The sequence below is a fragment of the Macadamia integrifolia genome, chromosome 2 (genome assembly GCF_013358625.1).
Source record: "Macadamia integrifolia cultivar HAES 741 chromosome 2, SCU_Mint_v3, whole genome shotgun sequence".
Lineage (NCBI taxonomy): Eukaryota > Viridiplantae > Streptophyta > Magnoliopsida > Proteales > Proteaceae > Macadamia > Macadamia integrifolia.
In genome coordinates, this window is record NC_056558.1 from 28,933,465 (window position 1) to 28,950,747 (window position 17,283).

A 17,283-nucleotide genomic window follows, 5' to 3' on the forward strand; every position below is an offset into this window, starting at 1 on the left:
ATGATGTTTGTAGGCATTGGGTAGCAGTATTTCTGAAGGGGACATTCTTTGCAGGAATGTCGTCAACACAACAATAGCGAGGGAATGAACTACTATTTCTATGGATACTTGAAGCAGTCAACATCCATGAGCGAGTTTGTGAAGCAATATGATAGGGTTGTGAAGAGAGGAAGAAAGAGGGAGGCAAGCAAGCCCCATTAAGTAGCATGCCTCCCAGGTGTACACCAAGTCACTTTTAGACATATTTAAAAAATAGAATGTAGGAACACTTGGAATTTTGATGAGGGTAAAATGGAATGGACCGATTACAAAGTATGTAGTTAGCCCATACAATGTTGATAAGGCGAAAAGAAGTATGGTCGTAGAGAATACTATGTAGTTGCCAGATGTTCAAGTTCATGGGAGAGTATTATACAAGCGTGTATTATGTGTATGCGATCAGAATGAACGACAGAAAATTCCCACACGATATATTCTTCAACATTAGAAGATCAATTCTGGGAAGGATGTGAGAATGTATGTGGGTGTGGGGCAATCTAATTCAAATGTTTCAAAGCAATTAATTTGGCAATTATAGAATGTTGTTAAGAAGTTGTTGGATATTGTAGTAAGATCCGAGTCACAAATGGAAACTATTGTGAATGGGGTTAAAGGCATTGGCAAAAGAAGCTTTGATACTATTGATCCTTCAATGGATTCAGAGGCACCGTACAGTACTCAGAGGTCAAAAATTGGTCTAACACTGATTTGTACAAGATTTTTATGATTCCCAACTGCAGTTTCAATGATTGGCTATCTAAAACATGGTAGGGAGAAGCACCCAATGGATTTTCATAGGATAACAGGACATAATAGATGCAACATTTGTAGACTGGAAGGTTACAATAAGAGTAAATGCCCTCAGGTAACCACCTAGATCGAGTGACTTATTGTTGGCAAGGTGATGAAGTTTCAATGCAGAAGTAAATGGAACCGTTCCGTCAATATGTACTGATGGAAACCTAAATATCAAGGACAGAATATGGTATATTAATATTAATATTATATTAATAGTAAATCCCACCCCATCTTAGTGTAAAATAAGGGGTAAAATAGTAAAATGGAATAGTAGGTCATGGTGTAAATAACTAAGGATTTGGGATTCTGATTACAATTGTGATTGTTGTGGTGAAGAGTTGTAAAAGGTTGAATATTACAGTAGTACGAACTTGTTGAAAGTGGCTATCTTCATAATAATGTGCATGAAAACTGGAAAGAATTCTGTAACTATAGTTATATTTGCAAGGAACTTATAAGAAAAAAGTTAGAATCATGTACATATCATGATAGAAGGTAATTAAGATGCACGATAATGTAGGCTAAGAACAGATGAAAGGGATTACATATGTTTGTACCATCTCAAATAAAGTAGTGATAATATGATTTTGAAGTTAATTATACGAACAAGTAGCCTAGCTTTATTTCAAGGAAGAACAAGATAGTTGAAAAGCATCCATACCACCAATAAGGCATAATTTGATGCCACTTGATAATGGATATGTGCAATGGAATGCCAATTTACATTGTTTTCCTGTGAACTGACTGAAAACTTACACATATTATTGTTAGTCCTTGTTGGTAACTAACTGGGTTGGTAATGTTCGTCAATGTGATACTTGTACCCTGATTTGGCTATGATATTGATCACATATGAATCACAAGATGTTGAAAATGTCAATGATTACTAGATATTAGCAATTTTCTGCCATAAGAAAATAGATGATCTTACATGCAAATGTTACTCGTGTCGAGATAATTGGAAAGGGCTCAAGCCATCTAGAAAGTTTGGGTAAGTCTTCTATTGATGGATTCCACCTGAACACATGTAGTGGACATACCATTAGATATTGAGTTTAGACTCATACAAGGCCCCATGACCAATAGGGTTAGTGTATTGGAGAAATTTTAGGTGAAGTGTACACTGTTGGCTGCACCGGCTAATGATATCACACTCTACCTTCACTTACCTAAAAGTGTGTGACTTGGGCACGAACTCATATCCAAACAATCAAATTAATTAAGATCATCGTTGCAGTACTTTAAGTTCACAAATATATGAAATGAACTATAATCCACAAATATTTAGTAAACAGTAAGGATAAGTACAACTAGTGATTCTTTATTGATAAGTATCATATTTACACCAAGAGTTTATACAACTTCCCGACATATATTACATAACTAAGTATTGTATCACATTCTGTATATACACAAAAGAATCAAAAATAGAAAATGATAATTATCATCTTCAAGGTGCATCGTAGGCACAATCTTCACAAACACATCCTTGTTTGTACTTGACCAACTCCTTAGCCTATAGCTTGTCACCAAACAAAGCTGGTGTTTCCACAATAGCATATAAGAAATAGCTAAATCAACATCTAAAAACACACAACAAATGGGGTGAGCTTCCACGAAGCCCAGTGAGGGGTGAGACATGCAAGCAAGCACAACTAGATATGATGCAGCATATAGTTTCACAGAGATAAATGAATGCAATTATAATCCAGATTATTATCACACAATCGAACATCAAACTAAGTCCATATGTGGTCTTAATGCTACTGCAACATAGGTGGTATACCTGGTCCTAGAATTCATCATTGGTCCCCTTAGTGATACAAACTAGTTACGAGTTAGGAGTATGTCGGTCCCTACATGTATACTTTGGTATCCTATAAACCCCTATTTGTACTCCTTAATTGCCTCGACACCAGAATCACCATTGGCCTCGTTGAGCATTTCCGCCTCTGGAAACAATCACTCGTACCGTAGACATGGTATTCTAAAAAATGGATCATCGGACCCTACCACAAGTGGGATTAGCCAATAGCCTAGCAAGGGATTGTAGCACCCGGGTCTGTTATCCTAGCCATATGCATTCTAACATGTATGCACATTCCATCATAATAGTAATAGTAATCATGATTAGGAATGCGAAACTGAAAACACCATCACCCACACTACACCACACACTATCTACACACACACTATACTCATTGTCCATACTCACACTATACACATCTCAATTCACAAGTAAGGTAGTATATAAAATACATAGAAAACAAATAAGATAAACATTCCTCAAAATAAACATAACACCCACTCAACTCTCGTATCGACGAGATCTATCCTATCGGTTTTCATGTCGTATATCCTCACTGCTTGATGGTTGTCTTCATTGTAAACATGGGATTTTTAGGTCTGAGGTTGTGTTCTGGAGGGGTGTTCCTATCGGTCACATGACCAACTAAAACTAAAGTCAAAACTCATGTTTAGGTGGCTCATCAATTGATGGTCACCGGCTGGAGGTGACCAACCAGTGGGCTAACTGACAGGTAAACCCAAAGGCAAAACAATTCTACAAGGAGTTAACTATTGGATGCTCAACGGCTTCACCCACTGATGGGCATCGGCTGGTGAAGCTAAAATCTAGGTCTCTCTACCCAGATTCATTTCTCTTGCCATTTTGGTCTTTTTGCGTGTCTATATGTGTTTTTAGTTCCCATTCATGATGGCAATCACACCCCTAATTCATAATATACCCATTTTAGGTGGGCTTGCATGCTAAGGTTAGTGATCTAGGCATAGATTGCATGTGTACAGTCCATGCACACCCTATGTAGCTTAGGAATGACATGATTAGCCACCTAGGATGCATAGATTTCCATAAGTTTGACTCATTACTCAATTTAGGGTTTGGATGATTTAAATTTAGGGAATTAAGTTAGGGTGTTAATATATTGGGTCTTATCTTTAAGTATGAGCCATCAATTCACTAACCTAAACCTTATAAACGATTTCCCCTACCTATAATTGAACTAAAGTGGTAGATCATAGGGGGTTTGATAGGTTGTCCCAATTAGATTAGTTGGAAACTGAGAGTGAGAGAAAGGGCAAGAGAATGTGAAAGATAGAGTGAGAGGAAAGTGCTCTCCTTTGATGTTGGTGAGAGTCTATGTATACTCCTCCTCCTCCTTAGCTCAAACTCTTCACTCCCTCCTTCCTTACTTCCTTCTCTTCCTTCTCTTCCTTCTCTTCCTTCTTCTCCCTTCACAAATGGTGTTTGTGAAATAAATGAGCTAATTGCTTTTTATATAGTAACTTTATCTTACTAAGGCCTGTTCGAAAAATAAATGTGACTATCTCATTACTGGGTTAATTCTCCAGTTGGCATTAGTGAACCCACCTCTAAGTGATCAAGTACAATCCACTAGTTTATAAGTTGTACAAGCTAATAAAGGTGATCTGAGGTGCACGAGTGAGGAGGCTCCGGCCCCACAAGCAATTAATCCTTGTTGTCAATATATTCTCATCAGTGGATGCTCATCGGTTGGTGGTGACACACTGATGGACATCAGCTGATTAGGGTCAAAAGTTTCCAATTCTATTGGGACTTCTCCACCATGTTACAATTATGGTCTCTGGGGCCTGAACATGTCTATAGGTCAGACCTTAGTGTATTTCACGACTTAGGTTTAGATGAGTTCCCTCAATTGCAAAAAGACTTACCCTGACTTCTTTGGTGGTTTGAATCCCTTCTAGTTCTTTAGACATGAGTAGCATTTGCATGTGGGATCATTCTTCCCTTTTTGGCAGAAAACTGTTGCTACCCAATAACCACTACTACTAGCATCCTCATATGGTGCATATGTAGTTAACACATAAGTAGGCTAGGGCTTGGGTATAACATTCCCACCCCTTATAAGAATTTTCGTCCTCAAATTTGAACATACCTAGTAGTCCACAATCCCAGGATATCTTTCCTTCATCTCATCTTCACATTCCCATGGTGCTTCTTGTTCCGAGTGGTTCCTCCACTTGACCTTGACACAAGAGACTGTCCAATTGCGGAGAATGTGGTCTCTCTTATCAATGATTTCTTCAAGTTGGTCCAAATATCTTTAATCTGTGTCAAGTTCAAGAGGTACATTTGTCAATACATGAGTTGGGTTAGGAATGTATTTCTTTAGCATATACACATAAAACACATTATGGGTACACTCCAACTCTGGTGGCATAGCAACTCTATATGCGACTACTCTGATTTGGGACAAAACTTCATAAGGTCCCATGCATCGAGGATTAAAGTTTCCTTTCTTGCCGAATCTTTTCACTCCTTTCTTTGGTGATACTTTCAAGAATATTTTATCACCAACTTCAGACTTAATTATTGTACATGTCGATTGGATGTGGATTTGTTGTGGATGTGTCGGTAGACTGAGACACGGTGCGGCCAAGGTACTCGTTTATTTATCTTCTTTAGAAATTCCAAAATTAACTCGTACGATAAAATATGGTTTAAATTGAATTCTTGCTAAGACTTCTTTGGATAAATGCATATACATAGAAATATTAAATATAACCCCTTTCCAATAAGGGGTGTGGTAGTGACTAATCCCAATTGGTGGGAGGTTTGACAAGACCACTATGTCTGGGGTACGATATGTTGTATCCAAGGTAGGCACAACATAGTACAATGTACTATATGCATAGTTGTCGGACGCGGTAGGATGTACTATACATGTGACTTTCGGGGTTACTTACTAGGGGTTGGCTGGGGGACCGAGGTACTTTTCAGGACTTACTGACTCCTGCTTGCAACTAGCTTATACCGTTGAGCCCGACATACTGGGGAGGGGATACTACCTACGTTGCTTATAGCACTAAGACCACATACATACTTAGTAATTAGGATAAATTGTGTAATGAAAATGGAATCATGTGGTTGCGCACTATTGCATCATGTACTATGTATGGCTAAGTATGCATTGCATTTATAGCATTCATGGATGGATGTGTATGTTTCTTTACTCACCCCCTCACTAGGCTAGTGTAGCTCGCCCCATGTGGATTATTAGTTTTAGATGGTAGAATCGGAGTTGAAGTGGGACTAGGTTTCGAAATTGGTTGTGAGGTTGTGTGTGTGAAACACTGGGATTTTGATGGACATCACTTCTTTATTTCAGTTACTGTTTGTATATGATTAATGAATTTGTATATAAAATATTTATTATAACCTATAGGTTGTATTCAATGGGTTATGTAGAATTGCAATCAACATCTTAGTGAATCACCAGTGGTATGTTATAATTATTATTTTGTATGTGTACTCTAATTTGTAGTAGTGATCTTATGACATTTGTGAGGTAAGTGATTGTTTTTGTGATCCTGGTGGAGATAGGCAGACTGGATTTGGGAATTCAATGTCGCATGCCTTAGCCTATAGGATGCTAGGTGTGACAGTAGTCTTAATCAATTCTATGTATGTCAAAGCCATCAACTATATTTGAAAAAAAAATTATTCAATTTTACCATTTTATAACATAAGCAAAAGTATATCACCTAGGGTGAGGATGTATCCTCAACCATACGTATGAACTATCCACGTTTCAGGGATTGCCATCTCATCATTATACAACCCTTCTAAGAATGAGAAAATATGATTTCAACAAAATGCCCCTCTTTGATTGAGGTTTTGAAACAGTTGAAAGCCAAAGAAGTGATTCCTGGACAAGACACTTCGTTGGGTGAGCAAAACTTTTCGATACCTTGCTCAAGGGTACCGATGTAAACACGTGGTAAAATATTGAAAACGATAACATATCCGTTAAAACATCATCGAAATCAAAACCAATTGGGGCTTAAAATATGTTAGGTTTATATTGAAAACGAAGAGATCTTGGGATTAAAAATGTAAAAATACTAGTGGCAGCAGTATTGGCTTCGAAATCCTAGATTTAAAAAAAAAATGAGAATATTTAAAATTCCCGTCGGAAGCCGTATCGGCTATGAAACCCTAGGTTCTATAGGTATTAAAAATTCTCATTTACAACCATATGGCCTTGGAACCCAAGATTTCTAAGATAATACTTTGAAAATTCCCATCGACAGTCATATTGACTATGGCACCCTGGATTTTTTATTGTAAATTCATGGCCTCCAATTAAATTCTTAAAATGTAAGGGTGTACATTTACACTGCCTTTATTTGGGCTATGGAAATTATGCATGCATCACCATTTCCTAGGCTACTTGATTTTTAAACGTCGTCGTTGCTTGGGCTACTTTGATTATGTACATTGCCATTACATGGGCTACTTTGATCATGTACACTGTCGTTGCATGGACTGCTTCATTGAGGATTGGATTGAATTGTTTCCTGATGCGCTTGCTTTTTGTAGGGGTTGTAATGGCTTCATTGAAGTTATGGATTACATTCTATTTTGAATTCTTCCAGTACCTGGTTGAATGATGACCTGCTAGGGAGTGCGTATACGTTGTTGGTGCTCGTTGTCTAGTGGGGAGTATGATCCTACGACTTGGGGAGTGAAAAGTCCATATGGTCATGTCATTGGACCCACTAGGGTGTGGGAAAATGTCCACTTATTTCCCATTTTTTCTTTCTCTCTTTTCTTTTCTTTTCTTTTCTTTTCTTTTCTTTCTTTCTTTCTTTCTTTCTTTCTTTATTTCTTTTTTTTTTTTCTTTTTTTTTTTTGGAAATGTATTTTACTTGGCTTATGTCGGCCGAATGGCACAGGCCAACGGACAAAGCACAAATAGCACCAGATCTGCAATGGCTTTTGAGCTTCTATGCGTGTTTAAGTGGGGCCAAGGGGGTTTAGACCTCATTTCCCCTCTTGTTTTAGGTCGTTTGTTCTTAGGAGAGTGGGCGCTTGATTCCTTGCTTGAGAATTTTCCAAGATCACTTGGATTTGGGATTGATTTGGAAAATTTGCCTTCCTCTTGTGTGTTCTTTCTCTTTCCATCTTAGGAGCACAATTTTCTCCATTGATTAGGGGCTTGAGAAGTGTGAAATCCGTAGGGATTTGAGGTACTTGGGGCAAGTGTGGATGTATAAGAGAGGCTTAGGGCTTGTGTTCAAACCATCTCTTCTCCTCTTCTCTTCTCAATTTTCTTCTCTGTGTAACCTAGAAACCCTAGGTTTTTTCAAGTGTGAGCCATGCCACCTAAAGACAAGGGCGAAAGGCCAATGGTTAAGGAGACCCCTCCTACAACAAGGAGGCTTAGGCCACGTGGAGATGGCATCTCCATTCCTGAGGCTCAACTTGTTGCACCGGAAGCACCACCCGAAGCTCGAGCTTCATCTCCTTCGGGCTCAGATGATATGGCAGTGTTGTTTGGTGATGACCTTTGGAGTGACGATGAATATAACCATGATGAGCATGCTCGATGGTACGAGGGAAAGAATCTGAGGAACACAACTTTCCACATCGACAACAGGGTGTGGTTTTCTAACACCGGAAGTGCTTTGCCACTTGAACTTGTAATATTTGTGTAGAACCCCCAAATTTTAAGCCTTGTAGCTTGTGCTTATTAGAATGATGTATAGGGTTTGTCATGTTTTAATATCACCATATGTTATGGGTCAATGTTCTTCGTATAACTCTATGTAGCTTGGCACTATCCTTGTAATGAATGCATGACTTTTTGAATTGCTCTGTATAGCTTGTATAGCTCAATATGGCTTCACACTGATTTGAGTTTCCTTGTATTGAAATGTTTTGCATTGAATTATGTTCCTTGCTCTTAGATCACCTTGCATTGAATTTCATGACTTTGAATTTCTTAGCGTTGAATTGTGGTGGTTTTCCTTGCTCTTGAATTGAACTGCTTTCTTAATTGCATTTTGTAGACCGGATGAAGGAGTATGAATCAGTTGACTACGTGCTTCAGTGGTACAACATACTATGTTGGCCTTTAGAGGTGCATCAAGGACATGGGCTTCGAGGATTTTTCACAGTTGTAGGCGTGCAACTGTTACCATGATTTATATCAAATCCTAATGGCGAGGTGGTGGCCGTCAACCCACACTTTCCATTTCACTTGTGGGGAGATGACCATCGCCCCATCGGACTTTGGCTTGTGTACGGGCCTGAGATTCTGAGATTTAAAGGTCAGATGATCACCAGGGGTCTGAGAGAATGGGATCCTTTGGAGAACATAACCCAAGTGGTGTCGCTGATAGAGGAATGGCCTGACACTACCACCCCGTTGGTGAGTTGGTTCAAGAAGCACTGGGAGAAGTCAGAGAATAAGGTGACTGACTCTTCTCCCACCTCCATAGGAGATCAGTTGGTGCACAATTTCACCATTTATATGCTGAGGAACTCTCTCTCTCTCTCTCTTCAGCAACAACAACAACAATAACATTAACCTAGATCTGCTAGGCTACTTAGAGAAGAATGAGGCGGTGAAGAAGTTCAACTGGGGAGTGGTCGGATACAGATACCTCCTCAGGAGTATGGATTCCCTAGCTATGGGCAAGAGGTAGTGTATCACTGAGGCTTGGTATGCACCAGAGGTGAGTTTTGATCTTTGTTTACTTGCTTTTACTTGCATTGAATATGTCATTGTGTATTGGACTGATTTATCTGTATTTTGTATTGCATTGTTGGTACTTTGAGTAATTGCATTTCCATGAGCCCAAGCTCAGGGATGACAACCAGGAATTCTTCCCTCACCCCAGGAGAAGGATGGCAACCAAAAGTGAGCGCCACAAGCATATGCGTTCGATTTTCGAGCTTAGGAAGCTGATGAACTAGCTCCCTAGATCTGATGTATGTTGCTTTCACTTTTGTTTGCTTGATTGTATTGAATTTTCCCTTGCACTTGTATTGATTTTGTTTTGATATGCTTGACTTGTACATGTGAACTAGTCAACATAGGCTTCTTTGCTGGAGGACCATGATCTAGGAAACACCCAGCGTCTCAATACTATGAGGGTGTTATTCTGTGGGCCATTAGGTTATGTATGGTACTTGGGAGAATGTGTAGCTCACCAATGGGAAGCGAGCGATCATTCCTTGGTGCCGCATCTTCCTCCATGTCACATTAACATCTGGAGATGCTAACTCCGAATCGCATTACTGATGGACATATAGGCTATGCCACCTCTGACTTCTTCACGCCAGATTCCTTGAGCCAACACTCAGGGCTTATGATCAAGGAGGGCGTACACTGCCACATCACCCCAGAGGGCTGGAAGGTAAGTAAAGCTATTCTTGGCTCTTAAATTTGCTTTTTTTCTGTTGTGTATATTCATGACCTTTTCCAAAATAGATCGCAGGATTCAATCAGAATCGTCCATTTGATCCAATTTCTCAAACCATGGATGCCTGACTTGTAAATGAGCAACCTTAACTATTACAGGACTTTAGTTTACGCCAAAGGTTCTAAAACTCAGGAATAGTCACGGAATCAATCTAGGCTGATAACATTCCAATACCAATCCAGATCGACCTGGATCAGACCATATCAGACAAATATACCCCTTTTTTCTATTAAAAATATTAATTTTTATTAGGTGTTACCCTTGGACCATACATGTGTATCAAGATCTGGAATTGATCAAGGCCGATACCATTCCAATCTGGTTATACTAGCTGAACCAATCCAAGTTTTAGATCCATGGTTTAAGCTGAAGGCGGTTGCAGAATGGCCCCTTTTTGCGACTCATTGTGCCACCATGGTGGCTCACTTGGCACAAATGAGCAATTACATCATTCCCCTCTCTTACCATTCTGGTGCCAGGAATAAACACATGGAAGTCTTTCAAGTATAACTCCACAAGTACAACAATATTTGGTTCAGTGAATTTCAGCCCAGCAGCCGAGGAATCATTATCTAAATAAAGTACACTTATTTCTCCTTGGTTATTCATTTTTTTATTTTTTCTTTTAAATTTTTTTATTTTTTTATTTATTATTTATTATTTATTTATTATTATTATTTTTTTTTTTTTCAAGAAACAGCTTGAATACAGATAAGAATTCACATTTGTCCCTTACAAATAGATCCATGTTACACTTGAGTAATCATCTATCATGATAAAGTACTTGAACTCCCTTAGGTACCCAACACGTGCCCCATACATTTGACTGAACTATAAATAAATGGGCTAAACTTCACCCACACCAATGACTAAATATGGACAAGTGATGTGTTCCAAGTTCACAGAATCTCACTTTTGGATGAGAAATCGACTGCAGAGATGCAACAAGAAGTGTTAATCATCAGAGAGAGGGATGAACCAACTAGAAGATCTGTGAAGAGGAGAATCACTGAAGACTGGAGCAAAGAGCACAGAAACTAGTTATATGTGATTTTTGACTTGGCATTGTCTTGACTTGCGCCTCCCCACCCCCGACCAATCATCTTTTTACTTGAGATTCTGGAAAAAAAAAAAAAAAAAAAGAATGAAATGCACAACAATTGAGCACAGTAAGTTTGCTAACTGTGAAATGAAAGCAAGGTTGACAATTTTCTGACCCTTCGTCCGGAAAATACCAACACAACAGAATAGCTCTTAATAAACCAATGCAGGAAGAAATTAAAATACACTTACCATTAATCTGTGAAATGCACTAGAAACAATAACCCATTGAGATTGTACCTGAGGGTAGGAAGAACAATGTACCTGAACGTGCCAAAGTGGCAGTTTAAAAGGATTGAACTCCAGTGTTGACTCCTATTTAACCAATTTGTTGTACTCGTCCGAGAAGAAAAGAAGAGAGGTGAGAGATCAGTCCATAGATTAACACTCTACCACAATGTTTCAAATTTATATGAACAGGGACCAAATGCCGTTAATGCATCAGTGCAAAACCACGTTCAGTATGCTGCCCTGCTTTATTCTTTGTATTAACTTCGTCATCATAATCATCTAGTCAGATTCTTAGTTTTTTTTGGAGGAGATTTTGAGGTGGGGATGCTATAACAAATCTTTCTGAAACACACCAGAAAAGTCGTGCAAAAAAAAAATTGAAATTTATGAACGAATTTTTTTGGACATTTATGGCTAAAAGGCATGAGAAAATATCCACACAATGCCCCCCCCCTTTTTTCTTCCCAAAGAACCTCGTCATGTGAAGAAACCCCAAGCTCTGGCTAAGATAATTAGTACTCTTGAAATTTGAACTGTGCACAGTATGCAACTCAATGACTATAGCCAGTTTGTATGAAGGGTGGAATACTCTCAACCTTACTTCCAACTAAGATAAAGCAGGAGCAATATCAGTGAATCACTCTTTGCAAAACAAATGGCACACTTTGCACTAATGAGTAACCTCAATTGATAGCATGAGCAGTCTCTATTGTCTACTTGGAAATTTACTTTATCATTCGCAGCAACCAGCAATGTGGCAAAGAATCCTTTTTGTCACCAGAAAATGCAGGCAAGGACAACACACACACACACACACACAAAAAAACCATGTGTGGGAGGCAGCCTGCGATAGTGTGTTATGATCGCAGGCTACTCCACATAATATATATGTGTGTGTGTGTGTGTGTGTGTGTGTGTCCAAATAAGAGGGGTAAGTTAGGGGACTAAATTAACATAAACAAGTTAAAAAGAAACAAAAAAATATTAGAGCTTCAACAAAGATAATGGAAGAGAATATACATTCAAAAGCAATCTCCCAGAAAAGAGTAATGTGGAAACCCACAGCTTTAACCAGAATCAAAGAGAGGTATGAGAGAATAAAGAAAACTGTAAACATAAGCAGCATAGTCGATGTTAGACTAAATTACCAAGGGGTTATCAGTCCCAGTAGGAACCATCATCAACTCCAACACACAAATCAAGTTCAGATTCCACAGTAAGAACAGATCTGAAAGTCGACTCAGATTTAGATCAAAACTCGCATAAATTGTATCTCACCAAATGGGGCTCTGTTGAGGTTGAAATTTAGATGGAATGGAGATCATATGAGGGAACAAACCATAAAAATCTGAACAAATTCCGGCAATTGGATTGAGACTAATGTTGGTTGCAAGAAAAAATAAACTTTTGGTGATTCTTCAAGAACTTGAGTAGGAAACGTCGGATGATCATCAAATATGAATTGATTGGTCCTCCTAAGGTCCTCAACAAATCCGCAAAATCCTGCAGAAATCAGAGATCTGGTTTGGGAGATACACATTCAAAATATCTTGCCGGGAAAACCCTGTAACTGGATTCAATAGCCTTTTTGTGTGTCTTCTAATCAGCAATCTTAGAGGGCTTCAACCTCACTTTGAACAACAGACAAAGATAAAAATAAAAAAAAATAAAGAAAGAGAAGAGGTGAGAATCAATTGTAGGAGAAAAAGGGGTAGGGGAATTGCTATTGTAGAAACGCAACCCTAAAACGATGCAGAAGATGATGAAAAAACAAGAAAAAGAAGTGCACACAAGTTTACGAGGTTCGGAAAGATTGCCTACGTCCTCGGTGAGATGAGATCTTGCTTCACTATCAATGGAGAACAGGGTTACAACACTCGTCCTCACACCTCTCAGTATTGCTTGCATTACAGAGAAAGAAACCCTTGCTACAAATATATAGCAAAAAAATCCTAATCCGAAAAGTACAAAACTGCCCTCAAATAAAAAATTCGAGGCGCCTGCACCAGTACTCCCTAGATTAAACTGTGACGGATCACAAGACATCGTACACCAACAGCTATTTCAACTGGGTCTCTCACCTTCAACTCTCTCAATTGATGAACAAACCTCTCTCAGGTCCAAAAAGTAAGCATAGCTCAAAAATAAACTTCAATAATCAATCCATGTCTTTGGGTTACAATAATGCCTCTTTATATAATAGAGGTTAGGGACTCAATACATGGTAAGAAACTAAAAAAGGAAATAAACAAAAATTAGAAACCTATTGACTAAAGATACAAACTTCCTAATAAATAATAACTTGCTCACTAAGAAAGAAACAAAGGACGTAATTAGACTTCTAGAATACTCAAAATATAGAAACCTAATATTATTAATGACTAAGAAACATAAAATAACTAATAATTTCGTATAGGACTTAAACCCCAATATTTGGGCATATAGAATTGACCCATTACAAAGGTCCCAAAAATATAAAGCCCATGGACCATACACACCATTGGACACTCAAAACAACACATAGTAGTCCACTCATGGTCCAGTTTGATGGCTGAAGTAGAGAACCAGAATTCCACCAAAATAGAAATTTGTCCCAAGAACCTAACCACCTGACTAGGCTGACTCTCACAGCAGTTGAATCCCACAACCGGTCTAGACTAGCTTTGGCCTTGCTCCTGCAATCTACATCAATGGTCATATAACTGAGTATAATTTCAGTTTACCATGGACACCTAAGTTTCACAACATCCTCTAAGCAAAGAGCTCCACAAGGAATATATCAGAAAATCAGTGAAGAAAAGCAAGATTTTTCAGATTACAATGTCGTATTCATATTAAAGTGGTACATGCATCACAATTCTGCAGCTATTAGTCTAACATGATTCACAAATTATTTCACTTGAATGTAGTTGGGATTATAAAATCAAACCTCTCAACTACACATACAAAAGAACAGAACTGGGGCAAGGTGCCCGTTCCTCTCCCTTCGCCTTCTCTCTCTAAAAACCCTAACCTAAGGTACGCCTCCCTCGGCCACCGCTCACGGCCAAGCTGTTTCCCCCTCCTCCTCTCTCCCTCTCCCTCTCCCTCTCCCTTCTCCTTCTCTCTCTCTCTATATATTTCTCCCTCCCTCCACCTTTCTCTTCTTCTCTCTCTCTCTCCCTCTCCCTTCTTCCTCCTCATAGTTGTCACGACGTCAAATCGATCCAAGACGGTGGAGGGGTGGCTAATCGATTTGGCGATGAATCGCCCATTATGGCATTGTCATGGCGGTCAAATCGCCCATGTGTCATTTTTTATTTTTCCTATTTTCTGAAGTTATTTAGTATGCTGCTTTTTTATTTTCCCCATTTTCTAAAGTTATTAAGCATGCTATAAGCCTACATTATATACCCTATAACATATAAAACTAATATTAAGTAACATCAAATCATCAAAAATCAACATAGCCCTATCAAAATCACCCTGCATTTTACAAAAAATCGACCGCCTAGTGAATCAGGCTTGACCTGTCGTCCATGGCTGTGCCATGGCAACACCTATCAGCCAATGGCTTAAGTAACATCAAATCATCAAAAATCAACATAGCCCTATCAAAATCACCCTGCATTTTACAAAAAATCGACCGCCTAGTGAATCAGGCGTGACCTGTCGTCCATGGTTGTGCCATGACAACACCTATCAGCCAATGGCGATAGCCATTTGTGAGTCACGTAAATCATAGCACTGTCATGAACTTCTTGTTCCGCCAGGATGCCAAATCGCTGACTTGGCGACACCATGACAACTATGTTCCTCCTCCATTCCCTTTCTCTTCTTTCTTCCTCTACTCCTAGTGTTTGGCTTGCTCATTTGGTGTTGTGACTTGGCCTGCCAACCCGCTGGCCGCAACAGCTTGGCTTGCTTTCCGCTGGCTGCCAGTCCTACTTGGTCAACAATCACATAGGTCAATTGCCCTTTTGGGTTGGCTGCTTGTCAGTCGGCAGTCTACCCTAACCTGCTGATTGCCACTCCCGCCAAACCTACTGTCCCACTGGTCGCCAACCCCTCTCGGTGGTCTAATACAAGATGTCAAGCTTGTTTGGTTTATCCGTTCGACTGCTTGCTTTGCCAGACCTGCTTCTCCATTGTCTGCTTGCCTCAATGGCATCCACCCAAGCTCCTAGTTATTTAATTCTCTGAATTATTCGCAACCGAACCAAATTTTATCAAATTTTACGAATAATTAGGTTCCAATCCGAATCAAATACAAAATTCAGAAAATTTTGCGACTTTATATTTTTTTTTAAAAGTCACGAATAATTTGGCCAAACCGAATTTTATCCCACCTCCCAAAAAAAAAAAAAAAAAACTTCATTTTGAATAAGCCTTAGAAATAGTATGCTAATTATGCATTTATTATCTCAATGTTACTTTTCTTCTTGCTTTTAATAGAAACCAACAAAACTTATCTTTCTTGAGGTAATCTCTCACCCTTCTACCAAAACAAAAAAATCTCACCCTATTTTTGTTTGACTAAATCTTTTAGCCATTACTTTCTCTGTAGTCTTTAAGGTGAACATGCATGGTAGGTGACGTGGATCCAACATGGTTTGTCCTCAGTCCCCCCTCTCAGTCTCTCTAGAGGATTCAATTTATTTCAGTAATAGGAAATGAGCTTAGAAAAAAAAAAAGTAAATTATATTATTTTTTTATCTTTAAAATTTAAAATTTTAATATTTGTATATTACGTAATATGATAATTGACAGATAATATGAAACAAGTACTACAGATATTAAAAATACCATCCAAATTTTGTTGTCCGATTTTTTTTTTTTTTCTCGAATCTGAATCCGAACCCAAATTTTATTATCCCCATTTTTTTACCAATTTTTTGACCGAATCATTGAATTAATAAAAAAATTTATTCCGAATAATTCTCCACCCAAATTAAATAACTATGCCCACGCTGTCTGTCAACCCCGCTGGGTCTACCGACCATGGGCAGCTTACCTCATTTAGTCTGTTGGTTGCAGGCTTTCCCAACCGGCAACAGCCACTTCGTCTCAAGCCCTGCTCTCCCACTCCTCTGACACTAATCTTCCAGCTCGCTCAGCCTATCGCCACTTAGTTGTCGCCCCGCTTGGTCTACTGCCTCACGGTAACCAACCCAGCAAGGCCAGCCATCTATCGGTACTACTTAGCATGCTTGGCTTCTACCTTTTTTCCTCCAATTGCATGGCCAGCAGCCTATTGGCCACCAGCTATGCTCAGTCGGAAAACACTCTACCATTGCCCTCCGAAAGGTCAACGCCTCTCTGTCATGGCTTCCACCTCCACTTGGCCAGCTGCCCGCTTGGTATTGGCCCTCGGCAAGGCCAACACCCCTCCTTCATGGCTGACTCCTTGCCGAAGGTGCTCTTCGTTGTGGCTGCTATGAATTGTAGTGCTGAGTAATGTAGAACTAGGATTGACAAGTCAATCTAGTCCCAATGTTGCAGGATACTCTGTAAGAACTTGAGCAGATCAATAACACTTTGTGTAGTTGAGAGAAGAAGAAGATGAGTTAAGGAAGAGGACCTCTTGTGCTTCACACCGCAAAGAGTCAATTGGATCAAACACCAATTCCATCAGCCTTGATCAAACACAAGACAAATCTCCATGTAGAAGACAATAGCAACAACCATTAATTTTTTTATCAAAATCATCTAGGCCTTTAGGAGCCTCCTCTTCTTTATTTATAATGTTAATGGGGGAGGGAATTACAAAATAGAAGGTTCCTCAAAAAGGAAACCAAATATTCTCCTAATACAATAGCTACTAAAAACTGAAATTAGAAACTAACTGAAATTAGAAAC

At 39.0% G+C, this 17,283-nt stretch overlaps 1 long non-coding RNA gene across 2 annotated transcripts; it reads right to left on the reverse strand.

The window, feature by feature from the left end:
• Positions 1-10,814: 10,814 nt before the first annotated feature.
• Positions 10,815-13,291, reverse strand: LOC122094402. Of its 2 annotated transcripts, none has more exons than XR_006144761.1 (2): positions 11,479-13,291; positions 10,815-11,232 (listed from the first exon to the last, which is right to left on the reverse strand). It is a non-coding gene; the product is annotated as an uncharacterized LOC122094402 (long non-coding RNA). The 2 variants fall into 2 exon arrangements; XR_006144763.1 differs by having other exon boundaries at positions 11,407-13,291.
• Positions 13,292-17,283: the final 3,992 nt, after the last annotated feature.